This window comes from Armigeres subalbatus, chromosome 2 (genome assembly GCF_024139115.2).
Source record: "Armigeres subalbatus isolate Guangzhou_Male chromosome 2, GZ_Asu_2, whole genome shotgun sequence".
Lineage (NCBI taxonomy): Eukaryota > Metazoa > Arthropoda > Insecta > Diptera > Culicidae > Armigeres > Armigeres subalbatus.
This window is the reverse complement of record NC_085140.1, coordinates 425,684,600-425,696,909: the sequence shown is the minus strand read 5'-3', so window position 1 is coordinate 425,696,909 and position 12,310 is coordinate 425,684,600. Positions and strand designations below refer to the sequence as shown.

At 38.6% G+C, this 12,310-nt stretch overlaps 1 protein-coding gene across 3 annotated transcripts in view; it reads left to right on the top strand.

Moving 5' to 3' along the window:
- The first annotated feature begins 1,718 nt into the window (after positions 1 to 1,718).
- The window catches only part of LOC134213509 (P protein-like), a 92,510-nt gene continuing 81,918 nt past the window's right edge, over positions 1,719 to 12,310 (top strand). The window contains exon 1 of one of the 3 annotated variants that reach the window (XM_062692633.1): positions 1,719 to 2,228. The gene's annotated coding sequence lies outside the window, so the exon portion shown is untranslated. The remainder of the gene's footprint in view (positions 2,229 to 12,310) is intronic. The other 2 variants (XM_062692635.1, XM_062692636.1) reach the window with 2 other exon arrangements.

Below are 12,310 nucleotides of genomic sequence, written 5' to 3'. Positions count from 1 at the left end.
CTGGCTAAGTTTTCTGTCACTATTTTTTCCACGAAGATTTTTATTAATTTATACGATTAAACCCATATCCCATATAAACAAACCTATTTTAGTGAAACGGTATCGAAGCAACCCGAAGGTTTGTTAACGATACATGAGCATGGGCATGATGACCGTACAATTCGTAGTTACTACTCCGTGATTGACTATATCTTGCACAGGGAATCGATTGAATGGAGTTTGGATTCTACCTATCATTCTCAATGTGCAAATTTCAGATATTCATTGCATTTTACTAAGTCAATGACGGCGCCGGTCACGTCCTTACGGTCATCGAGGAAAGCCAGGATTATTAGTTCAACTCTTGTTGTTGTTGTATCGCGGTGTAGGTTGGTATTCCGATACTGATGGCTTTTCCACAAACTGGCTGGCTGACCTTGGAGTGGTCTTGTTGTGTGGGGGTTATCACGCCTATCTAAAGAGAGGATATTGAGGGTTCGAGTCCCTCCAAAACACGTGGATTCTTTTTTTGCAAATTCCATATCAATTTGTCTATTTCGAATCATGTGCTGTGCATATGCACAGGTAAGATATTTTACAAAAAAATAAATTTTCGGGCGGTCGAGTTTGCGAAAAATATAGAATTATTCAAAAGGGATCATAAATTTTCTCATACATATTACGGAGCCAGATATTCATTATGCAGTTAAGTATCGTGACCACAAACCATGTCATCCGATAGATTTATTTCTGAAGTCTAGGAGAAGCACACAAATAATTGGGATGAGTAGGATATCGATCTAAGCCATGCAAAAATCAATGTTTCACCAATATAAAACAGAATTCTGATGGTAGAAACAAATAAGCATTCTCACAAGACTCATTGAGATATAATCAAAATGAAATTTTCTGGAAGATTTTTCCAACAGCAGAGTGTGACCTCATCTCAATGTTAACAAATGTGAATTCTTGGAATTATTGTAATTATTATTATTGTTGGCACGACATGACATCTGATAACTATGTGAGGTTTTGCTCAGCTAACATTTTAGCCTCACCTCCCCAAGTAAAAGCTCTATCGCCTTAACAGAGGTAAAAATCTTCATCACACAACCGGTGTAACGTGCGTGAGGGAAAATCTCACGTCTCATCCTTGTCTCTGTAACATAGCAACCTGCTCATCCCATCGGGATTTTCTTTGTGTCGTTTTCCACCACCCACGTTACGATGGGGTCGCATGGTCGTTACTCATGCTCATACTCGTGGGTACACATGGTTGTGGTTTCTTGCTCCGTTTCATCGCGGCGAAAAGGATTCTCTCTTTCTCTTTTTTCTGTTCCATCGGTTGTTATCGTCGTTCGTCGTTCGCTCGGTTCAGCACCGCACGTCGTTCCAGTCGGGTGCTTTTTTTTTCGTGAGCTATGAATTTACTATTGCGAATGTTTGGGCGACCGCCAGCTGCGGTATGGAATTAGGACTGTATAATGGTAGCCGTCGTCGAGGGGGTTGCTCGTAAAGTTTGCCATTATCTCCATTCCTGATTGCTATACGCGAAATCGCCAGCAGCTCCTGTGCTGCCGTTACCGCCCGACGCGTCACGGTGGCGTTAAATCGAATTCCTGGGTCGCGCTGTCAGTGAATTCCAGCGAAGGTTTCGAAGTGGGGTTTTGGAAAATTTGGGCGACTGGCCGTGTGCCGTGCTATGGTTTCGGGGAACGAGAAGGAAGGCTTTGGCCTATTGCTGTTTGGCGCTTGTCGGTTGCCGTCGTGGCCGGGTTCGCCCTGTTGATATGCTGGAAGCAATGGTGGTTGTCTTGTCAGTCGATTCGCAGTTACTGCCATGGTCGGATTGAATTTTTCGTCCTGTCACTGTTGATTGTTTCTTGAAAGGCGTCTGTGGTGCGATGGGACCTGTCTAGTGCGTGAAATTCCCCAAAATTGTGTATGTGTGCATCGTCTGGGAAAAAGAAAAGCTGTGACCCTCTTGAATGGATATTTGTGTTACGTTTAGCGTTTTGTGAAGAGGCATTATGGCCTAAAGAGTTGTCCTAATTGAGGAAACTTCTATTTTTGTTTTGTTGTGGTGGAACTATATACTTTACGAGCATCAACATTTTTATCTGTTTATTTGGGCAAACTAAATCAAGCTGCCTTCGAGTGGAACGCTTCGTTGTTGATTCTTTTGTTAGTACGTTCCCCCGTTAATTCTGACATCGTTTGTCTGCAGAGGGTCTCATGAGGAGTGAAAGGTAAATGGGTGACCTCCCAGGGCAATTGTCGCATTTGATTCATAAGTTTTCTGTTCCCTTAAGGACAAGATTTGCGATAATATTCAATATAAGATAATCACCGGAATGATGAACTGGTAAAATGTAATGTTAACAGAAACATTGAACAATCGACAGTTTTTCGTATCGCGTATTATATTTACCAATTATTTAATTTTCATACAGCATAATTTAAGCTAATTTACTGATTTAATTATATGACTTTGACCTTTGAAATATAACTTAAAACATATTGGAACTGCTTTTGATATTGTATGTCGTATTGGTATAATCGGAAATTTCCGTAGATCACTGGTAAGATGGGGGGCAACAATACATACTCTACTATAACGTTAGGTAGATGAAAAAGAAAAAGTAGAAGAAGAATACGAAGAGGCGATCTGATAATCGAGATTAAATAAACTAAGAAATTTATTTCTATTCTCTCGATTCTGTTTGCCGCACAATATACAGATTCATAACAGCGCCAGTGGTTGAGTGGTAAATGTGACTGCCTCTGACCTCAGTGGGCCTGGGTTCGATCTCAATCGGTGCTGTTGGCATTTTTAAAGACAAATCAACTTCGTGCAGTGAACTTTACCACCTTTGCACTATTCCCTAGAAAGTTCTACGATTTGTGTCAAAATTTATTCGCGTTATGGTAATTTTTTCCAATTGTGGCATTGGTTGAAAGCTCTCAATTAGTAGCTATATCTCAATTGACATAAAATGTGATCTCATTTGACAGATGCTCTGCTTTGTTGCAGGAAACTTAACAATGATGAGACAAATAAAAAGCAACTAAATTTAATGCGAAATTCGAGACATTCAGTGATGACGGTTTGAATTTCCCTCCGTTTGATATAGAGATAGAAAATAGTGTGGCGTGCTAAGATAAAATGAAGCTAAGGTGTAACGTATTAACTGAATTCAGTTCCTCAATCTGAGTTCGAAATGCGATTGCACTCCACACATAATGGCAAATATTTCCACTTGAAAGACAGTGCTACCCAGTGAGTGGGACAGTTCCAATCTCAATTCACGCAAGTAGACACCTGCACCCGTTCTACCTTCGAGTAGGGAGTCATGTCAGTGTAACAAACAATGCTGTCCGACATACTTCTCTCCAAATAGCCAGATGTCCACTGTCCACTCATCCCGCGAAAGGAATTGTGAGATCACTTGGAGCAAGGATAGTTCTGTGCCAATCAACCATGAGCAGTAACAACGAAGTGTGTGTAGAGCTGCAGTCTATAGATTTCTCTTCCATGAAACCGATATCCCATAATCGGTTAGGACAAGAAAGTGCTTCTTGCTTGCTACACATACATAGTAGACCTCTTCATGTTTTCAAAAAGTATCTAAAATTCAAGCGGTCAGCCCACAATTACAATTTGTATGCTAAAATAAGCCTCCTGTCAAATTTTCAGCTATTTCGGATAAAGTTTTGAGTTGGCTCAAGTCAATTTAGTGTTTTTGGGCTATTTTCAATTTTGAAAAAAATCTAACAAGAGATATAAACGCCAAAAATCATCACGTGTAGTGGGGCCACGTCAAGAGAAATTCTAAAGCTGCTGTGGGAGTTGAAGAGAACGCACAGCCATTGCCATTAGGCACATCCTATGAAGATGGCCTAATTTAAACTGAATTGTCCTCACTTCACCCTTTTGCCATTACACAGGACATCCATAAGCCAAAATTGATCGTACAACTGTTGTGTAAATCCATATGATATATATATGAGAACGGCTGAAAGGTAGCACGCCGGACTCTCACTCGGTGTACTCGAGTTCAAAACCCCTGTTGAATTTTTTTCATTTTTCGATTTCAACAACCAAACCGTAACGCATTAGTTGCGTTACGCAAAAATAAATCATGAAATCATGATTTATATTCATGGTGTATTTTCATAACATGAAAACACGTTGGATTCATGAAATCATGAATTATTTTCTCATTTCCGGGAACGGATTTTTACCCGTGCAACTTTCAACTACCAAAAGAACGTTTTGCATCAGGTCGAATAAAGCAGTAATACACAAACCGACTATCAATATTAGATAGTCGTCGGCAAATCCATAAGGGTTGCTGACGTTTAATCACCTTTCTCTTTCAAGCGCATACGAAAGATAGGGTTTGTTTTCATCGGGAAACGTTTCCCGATGAAAACAAATCCTATCCTCCCTATGCGCTTGAAAGAGAAAGATGATTAACGGCAGCAAGCTCTATAGGAAGGAAAACCGCCATTGTTGAGTAATTTCAATAGCGTACCTGCAACGAGACTCCACACAAGCGGAGAAAATATTCCCCCTACGGGGCATCCGCAGACACTTAATTTCATAATCGCTGCTCGACGCAATGCGATTGCTTTTGAGCAAATGCTTTCTCGATGTCGTAGACAACCTTGTGTAGAAGAAGCACGAAGGACTTTCCAGATTGGTCAGCATATATTGATTATCATAAAGAGGCATGTACGCCAAACAGTCATCGCGAATGTGAGGATCCGATATTACGGTCTAAGCATTTCAGAAGAAATGAGGTCAGACTTATGGGTATAATACTCTTTCCTACTTCATACGAAGCACGTCCTCCTTTTGAGGTAAACTTGTGACATCCCGCTATGGTATGGAAATACACCCAGTAGCAAAACGGCATACTAAAAGTTTTTTTCAAAACATGTTTGATATGATCAAAACCCTCCTGAAGAAAAACGGGATAGATCCCATCGTCCTCTGGAGATTTTTGAGGAGCAAAACTGTTAAGTGCCCATTAAATCGCTTCAGTAGTTATGATTCTACGAGCCTGAGCCCAAGACCTATAACTACGTGAAAAGACATCAGGATCATATAAAGATGCTATATTGACACATCCAGGGAAGTATGTATCCAATAAGTACTCTAACGCTTCTTCGTCAGAAGAAGTGTAGTCGCCATTTGGTTTGCGAATTTCGCCAATTTGAAATCCTTGGATCTCGCTAGAATTTTATTTGACCTACTGGTATCACTCAAATTGGAAACATTTTCACAAAGTTTTTCCAGCCGGATCGTTCAGCAGATCGAAGAGCCTTCTTGTAGGCTTTCCGGGCCAACTTGTAAGAATCCGTCCGAATGGCGTCTGTTTAGACTCCTTCTGCACTGCTTCCTGAGTTTAGCCAATTCGGAATTCCACCATGGGGTTCCTCTTGTGGTTTTAACAGAACGCAAAGGGCAAGCTTCTTTGAAAGTTCCACGATATGCAACGTTTTAGTATCAACGGCATCATCCTAATCGGTAGGAGTTTCAATGGATGGTAGATATCCATGAAATTTTGTCGTGAGCAACTCTGGATAGAGATCCCAGTTGGTTGAACGAGTATTTCTAAAACGAATCGAACCCAGCCACCCTCAGCATGGTCTTGCTTTGTAGCCGCGCGTCTTACCCGACCAGTGAGTCATAACAAAATTATATCACAATGTATTTTTGGTAGTCTAGCCTAGTCCTGAGTTGAGACCTGCAACCTTTTTCCGCGTTTTGACACTTGTTCGTATTTTTATCTCAGTTGATTATCGAGTTTCAACTGTTTCCTTGACTGTTTCACCTAAGCCCCGGGTAGACTCTTCTGAGCACAATAAAAGTGTGTCCAATTTGCGAATAAGTGAATTCATTTTCATAAGGATTTTTATACCGGGAACAAAACATAGAGGGTCTTGTTCGGGAAATCCCGGGATATCCCAGGATGTAATGCATCCCGGATCCCGGGATTTTTTATGCAAATCCCGGGATTTCCCGAAAATAAAAAATACATGATAACAAAAATATTTAAGATAAATTAATGAATGTATGTTCTGCATAATTGCACCGATTCTAGTTTGTTAGCTCATCGGCTTTTATTTTCCCGCATACATATACATACATACATTATACATACAAACATACACAAACAAGCAATCACAGATATCTTCTCAATTCGTCGAGAGACTATTTTGGTTTTGGAGTGAACATACAGCTGATTAAAATAAGGAATCAGCTTTCCGGATTTCACAATAATCGAAACGCCATCCGATGTGCGATCAACTGCGGCTACGAAATTGTGTTCAATGTCACAACTTTATTAACATCTGTTCCTCGGATTGCTTTATCTTGTCCGCCGAAAACGATCCGTAAAGCCGAAGCTGATTAAGTTTGTTTAAGTTGCCGATCCACACATCATTTTCTGAATCTGACGGGAACAAGGCATCATCTCTCATAGAAGAGTTGGAAGCTATGAACCAGAAACAGAGAAATGTGTAGTAGCTTGAATAATTTCATGAATAAGGAGCATGCTCTGTTTGAAGTAACTGATGAACTAGCATCGAGTCTAAATAGAGAAGGTTTTCATGTCATTGAAGTCCATTAAATCCACTTCAATTGATACACCCAACCAGCGACTGTTAGATTTTCATACACTTCTGTATAAGGACCTACCAAACCTGTATCAGAACTGGGCATATATCATATGCCCATATCAGAAACAGTATATATACAACATTGTTAGATTCTTATGCAACATAAGATCACAAACAAAAATTGTAAGAAAAGCTTGCAAAATCGTAAGGTTTATATAATATTTGTAAAGTAATCTAACGTTTTCGCATATGCCCAGTTCTCATACAGGTTTTGGTAGGTTCTTATACAGAATTGTTAGAAAATCTACCAATCACCGGTTTAGCGAGCGGGTCCCGGATAAAAAATACAATAGAGTTGCAATAAAATATCATAAAATCACAATACATTTTATTTATGAACATTAAATTCTATTGTTTTTATATCATACCAATTAAAGTGCCATATTGTTTTTCCAATAGACGTACAATAGATTCAATTGCCAGTAAAAAGTTGGCAATAGAATCACAATGAATTCAATTGTAATGGCAAAAATTTGTTCGAGAAAAAAACGATTTTTTTATTGTAAAGATACATAACAACCAGAGTGTAGAATAATCGAAATTTTTTAGTGAAGACCATTTTTCTTCATTTGTCAGTTCACTTCCGACCAGGGACAGAAAAAGTCATTTCAACTACATTCAAACAGCTGACATCCAACACACAATCAAGTTGCTAGTCCTTCCCGAATTTGAATGTGCGAATGAATAGGACGGCATGTGCACTAACAGCAGCAAGCGTCGACTCTCGGTGTCAGCGTTGTTTTGAGCGGTGTCAAAATGAATCTTCAGCTTGGCACATTGATATTCAATTTGAAATCTCAAAATATGAATATCATTCCATACTGCGGTGCGTGGATTCAACATTTTGAAGTCAGATTCCTAAAATATATGCCTCTGTTCAGTATGTAAAGTAGAATAATCATCATTTATCGGTGTAAACTAACCGCAATATGAAATATTCATATCGGCCCCGGTAGATTTTCATTTTTTTCGCTCGATTATCAATCGGCTATTGAAGATCGGGCGGTAAATTTGGTATGGAAGTTTGACAGCATGCTGCGAGATGTTCGTGCCTGCATCGCCGAGCGTCTGATCAAAACAAACACGAATCAATGACGAAGCTGCCTACTGAGCATCGATGCAACTGATAGTAAAACGAAGATTTCCGTCCTTGCTTCCGACACATTCATAGTCGGCTCTGGACAGTCAATATTCAGTTGAATATTAGTCATTGAATATTTATGCACATTTTACAAATTGATAAATTATCTGAAATCTGAACACGTTTCAAATGAGTAAAGTGATTTATCACAATGGACTGAATCCGATTTTCATCCGCGAGGCACTTTCAGTGGTAAACATCAACATAAACAATGCTAATTATGATAAGAAAATTATTTTGAGCTTTTTAGTGGAATGTCTTCACTTGACATAAGACGAGTTAATACAATCCCATTGAATTCAACCACTTAATTGTATCTTGACAGATACGTATTTCGACCTCAAATGTAAGGCCGTCTTCAGTGTCTCGTACTTGACTCGACTTGAAGAAAATGATCGCAGCTTACACTATTTATACTATGAGTAGGTATAATAATTTATCTAGGTACTTATCTAGTTACATTTACTACGGTGCGAGTGCTAGTTACATTTACTACGGTTACTACAAGCGAGTAGAAGTAAACAAAAACCCTGGCTAATTTATAGTCTGGTTTACAGCTCGGACTCTCGGAGATTTTCACCGGACTGTATTTTAAATCAGGCCGAATCTCTAATTTTTCATAAACAGTATCCCAAAAATCCCATCCACACACATGGGAGCGAAATTCGCAGACAAGCTCCTGATGTCTAAACTAGCCTTAAAGTGCATGAGGACCTTAAATCTAGTCTTTAGACCAAATTTGCCCTCGGTTTGAAACTGCTTTAAACTCGATTTTGTTCAGTTGATATATAAATTATTTTTGAATGCCGTCGTTGATTATAATACAATGTGATTTAATGATTATGAATGGCAACACTTGTAACACAACCAGTGATAACTTTGTTGGAACACAACTGATTCTTTGTTCTTGAAAGGTATTCAATCACCCTTTTTGGTGAGTTGATTGAGAACTGTCCAACAGCTTTCGTATACATGACGACATCGCGATAGGGCACACATTATTATTCCACGTCGTTTTACCTTATTTTATGACGGTCTCCACTCATCTGCTTTGCTTTCCAGGAATTGATTGAATAAGTTCAACAAGTGCCTCTTCGCGACATCTGAGAGGTTCTCGTGCCATTTGAACTTGATTCTATTCATTCGTAGGGCAAAACTGTGGCATTAGTGTCCATCGTAGGAAGGGCATCTATCTTATTCATTCCAGAGAATACTTCATGAGAGGACCCTTGGATTGGGACAAAATATGGGTACACTTTTTAAGCGAATGCAAAGATCTATAAAAAAACTTTCTTTATTTTCCAGAGATGTTATCAACTTGTTAAGAAAATTATTTTGAGCTTTTTAGTGGAATGTCCAGGGATCCAGGGAACTTGACGTCGAGTCAAGTACGAGACACTGAAGACGACCTTACTGTTAAGGTCGAAATACGTATCTGTCAAGGTACAATTAAGTGGTGGAATTAAATGGGATTGTACAAACTGGTCTTATGACTAGTGATGTTATCAACGTTATTCGCAAGAGCCCGAAGAAATGACACTAATACAAATATTGTTTCTTTTTGATATTCACGAGGCCCAACTTCACCCAATACCAAAAGCCCAAACTGTGCTTGCAGTGTTCTCTCTATCATTTTATGTAGTAAAAAGAAAGCCATTTCAAAGTCCTTTATCTGTGTGGCTGTGTGGAACATGAGATTGCCAAGTTCTTAGCTAGTGTTGTTAGAACAGCGTGAGTGAAAAAATATATATTTTTTTCAACTTTACTTTACTTCCACTGTAGAACTTTGATTACATCCCTGGAGGACATCTCCAGTCATCGAGAAATATAATTGAATAGGGATTTGGCGATTTTTATATAAGTTGTTTAAAAAAAGGTTCCATCAATGAAATTGTTGCGGGCTAGAGTAGTAGTAGTAAAATTCTTCTTTATTCAGTCATTTTTTGTTCTACAATTATTTTTTACATGAACAGTGCTCGGCCGTTTTGGCCCTCCAACTTCGAATTGATTTTTTTTTGTTTAAATTGTTATTTATGCATTATGCATTAGCTTGTAAATCATACAATCAGAACGCCAGCTTATGGAGCTGTCTCTAATGCGTCTATAGCTTGCCTTTCTTTAAGCGGCTGTTCGAATAGGGGCACTAGTTGTTTATGCACATTGCTGTGCTGTGAGTTCAACTTCCAACATTATGAGGAGAAATCTTTTCGTCACTTGGGAAGCTCTCCACTGGTCCATTGTGTGAAGTAAAATTTAAATACAGTCGACTCTCCACATCTCGATGTTCTATATCTCGATATCTCTCCTCATGTTGATGGTTTTCTCGGTCTCTTCAATCTATAGATACATTATTCATACATTTGGGCATTCTACATCTCGATAACTCTCTATCTCGATGCGTTCTGGTCATATTTTGTTCAGGATTTTCTCTCCCTATGTCGATATATTCGTATTTCAAGGCTACTAGACCATTTTTGGACAATAACAAACGCATGAACAACAATCGATGACATTTGTTTTGTTGTCGTTTTTCATAGCAACGAGCTTTTTTTAATCTAGTACCCATTTCAATTTTCCTCCCATTCCTCGATCTCTCCTTATCTCGATGGTCCCTCCAATATCGAGATGTGGAGAGACGACTGTATTCATAAAGTCAGCGAACTTTCGAAAAATAAGAAATAACAAACAGTATTTGATTGCATTGAATAAAAATTTCATAAGATATAAAATTGACTGTAGTAAATGAGACTTAAATCACAGAAAAAAAAGAAACCATGAAAATTGTATCGAGAAATATTTGGAAGACGATCAACAATAGATAATGAATATTCCAAATAGGACTGTTTATTTAAGATAGAGCAACACAATGGTTAACAGTAAAAAATAATTCGGAGTAAGCTATTGACTTGTGTTAGGATTGATTTATTTATCTCAAATTTTCTTGCTTTATGTGAATATATTTTGTGTCCGTACTCGATTATTCGGAAAAATAGATTCTCCTTTAAAGAATTGGTTATCATTCTTCCGGATAATCAAGCAGGACTTATTTGTCATCTGTTGTTGCTAATCATTTCTCAACACGATTATGAATTGAATCCACCATGTTAGGAGTTTGATAATAAATAACACATGTCTTCACTAAGCTACCAATCTTCAACCGCCTTCAGTCACAGAACCCATTCGCAGTTACTGCGGTTAGTTAATTGCTTTCTCATCTCCGGAAGCGCATAACATGCCCCGATATCGTAATTATTATAAACGACAATTTTTACACTCTGCTCCTGACCATCGCCATCGAAGCGATGATGATGATGATGAAGACGATGGTTTTCCAGTGGTTGAGCAATGAAAATTGACGGAGGCAGAAAAAGGAAACCCCTCGATGATGGATTACGACGACGAGTACCTACTCTTTAATCCGCTTCGCCCAGAAGGAGCAAATATTTTGCTTTGCCTTGTTGTTGGTTTTGTGGAAGCTAGAGTGCAAACTGCTGCGGCATTAGAGCCAGCGTGGTAAAGGAGGTAATCTCCTCCTGTAAGAGCTGCTCGAGTATACAGGGGATGAAAAATACTTCGGATTGTTTCAAATCCGTGGAAGCCAGAAAGGGGACTCGTGTCGGTGCGCTTCTAAGGATTCATTCTATTGATTCTACTGTGATTTATATCTGCTGATTTCATAAAATGATGGCATGACATAGCTTTTGTGATGATACTCTAAAGAAGGTAGCCAGATGACATACAACAGATAACATATTTTCGGGAAAAAATCTGTTCCGATTCCTTATCTCATAGCCCCAATTACTTTAGTACCAACGTCAAAGGAATAAAAACAATGAAGGGGGAGATCTCTCAATGCCGGACATATAATGCTTATAAATTCATAACAGTCCCATGAAGATAGGAAATCAAGCAAACATGGGACTGTTATGAATTTATGGGTAGTATAAGCCATTGACCAAAAAACTTTCTAATTATCCGGATTATGTTTACTTGTATACCACAGCAAAACATGAACCCATGCACAAATCTTAGGTGGAGTTGCAGAAACATGGCCACAATCATCATAAATCCGCCAGTTGATTGATGATTTGATGATTGCTTCAAATGATTGGCGGTGCTGTGCATCCTGAGTGACCGAATTAAAGGGTCTCCATCCTGCGTGATTGTCCGCTATCCCCTAAATTTGTTGCCAGGTTAGACTTTTAAACTTGTTTTCATGTTAAGATTGAATTTTTTCGGCAATAGCAGTCTTAATAAGTAGCAAATACTTTGTTGCTCCTACATCCGACGTTTCCTTTAATTTATTTAACCTTCTTCAAGGGGTTCTAAAATAAACATAAAACATATTTGAAAGTGGGCAATTTTTCCCGATTTACAAAGATTTTCCCACTATTGCCCTACTTTCCCTTACTTATGAACAAATTTAAACGGTTAAATAGATTAACCGAAACATCGGATGTAGGAGCAACAAAGTATTTGCTACATATTAAGTCGTTAAAC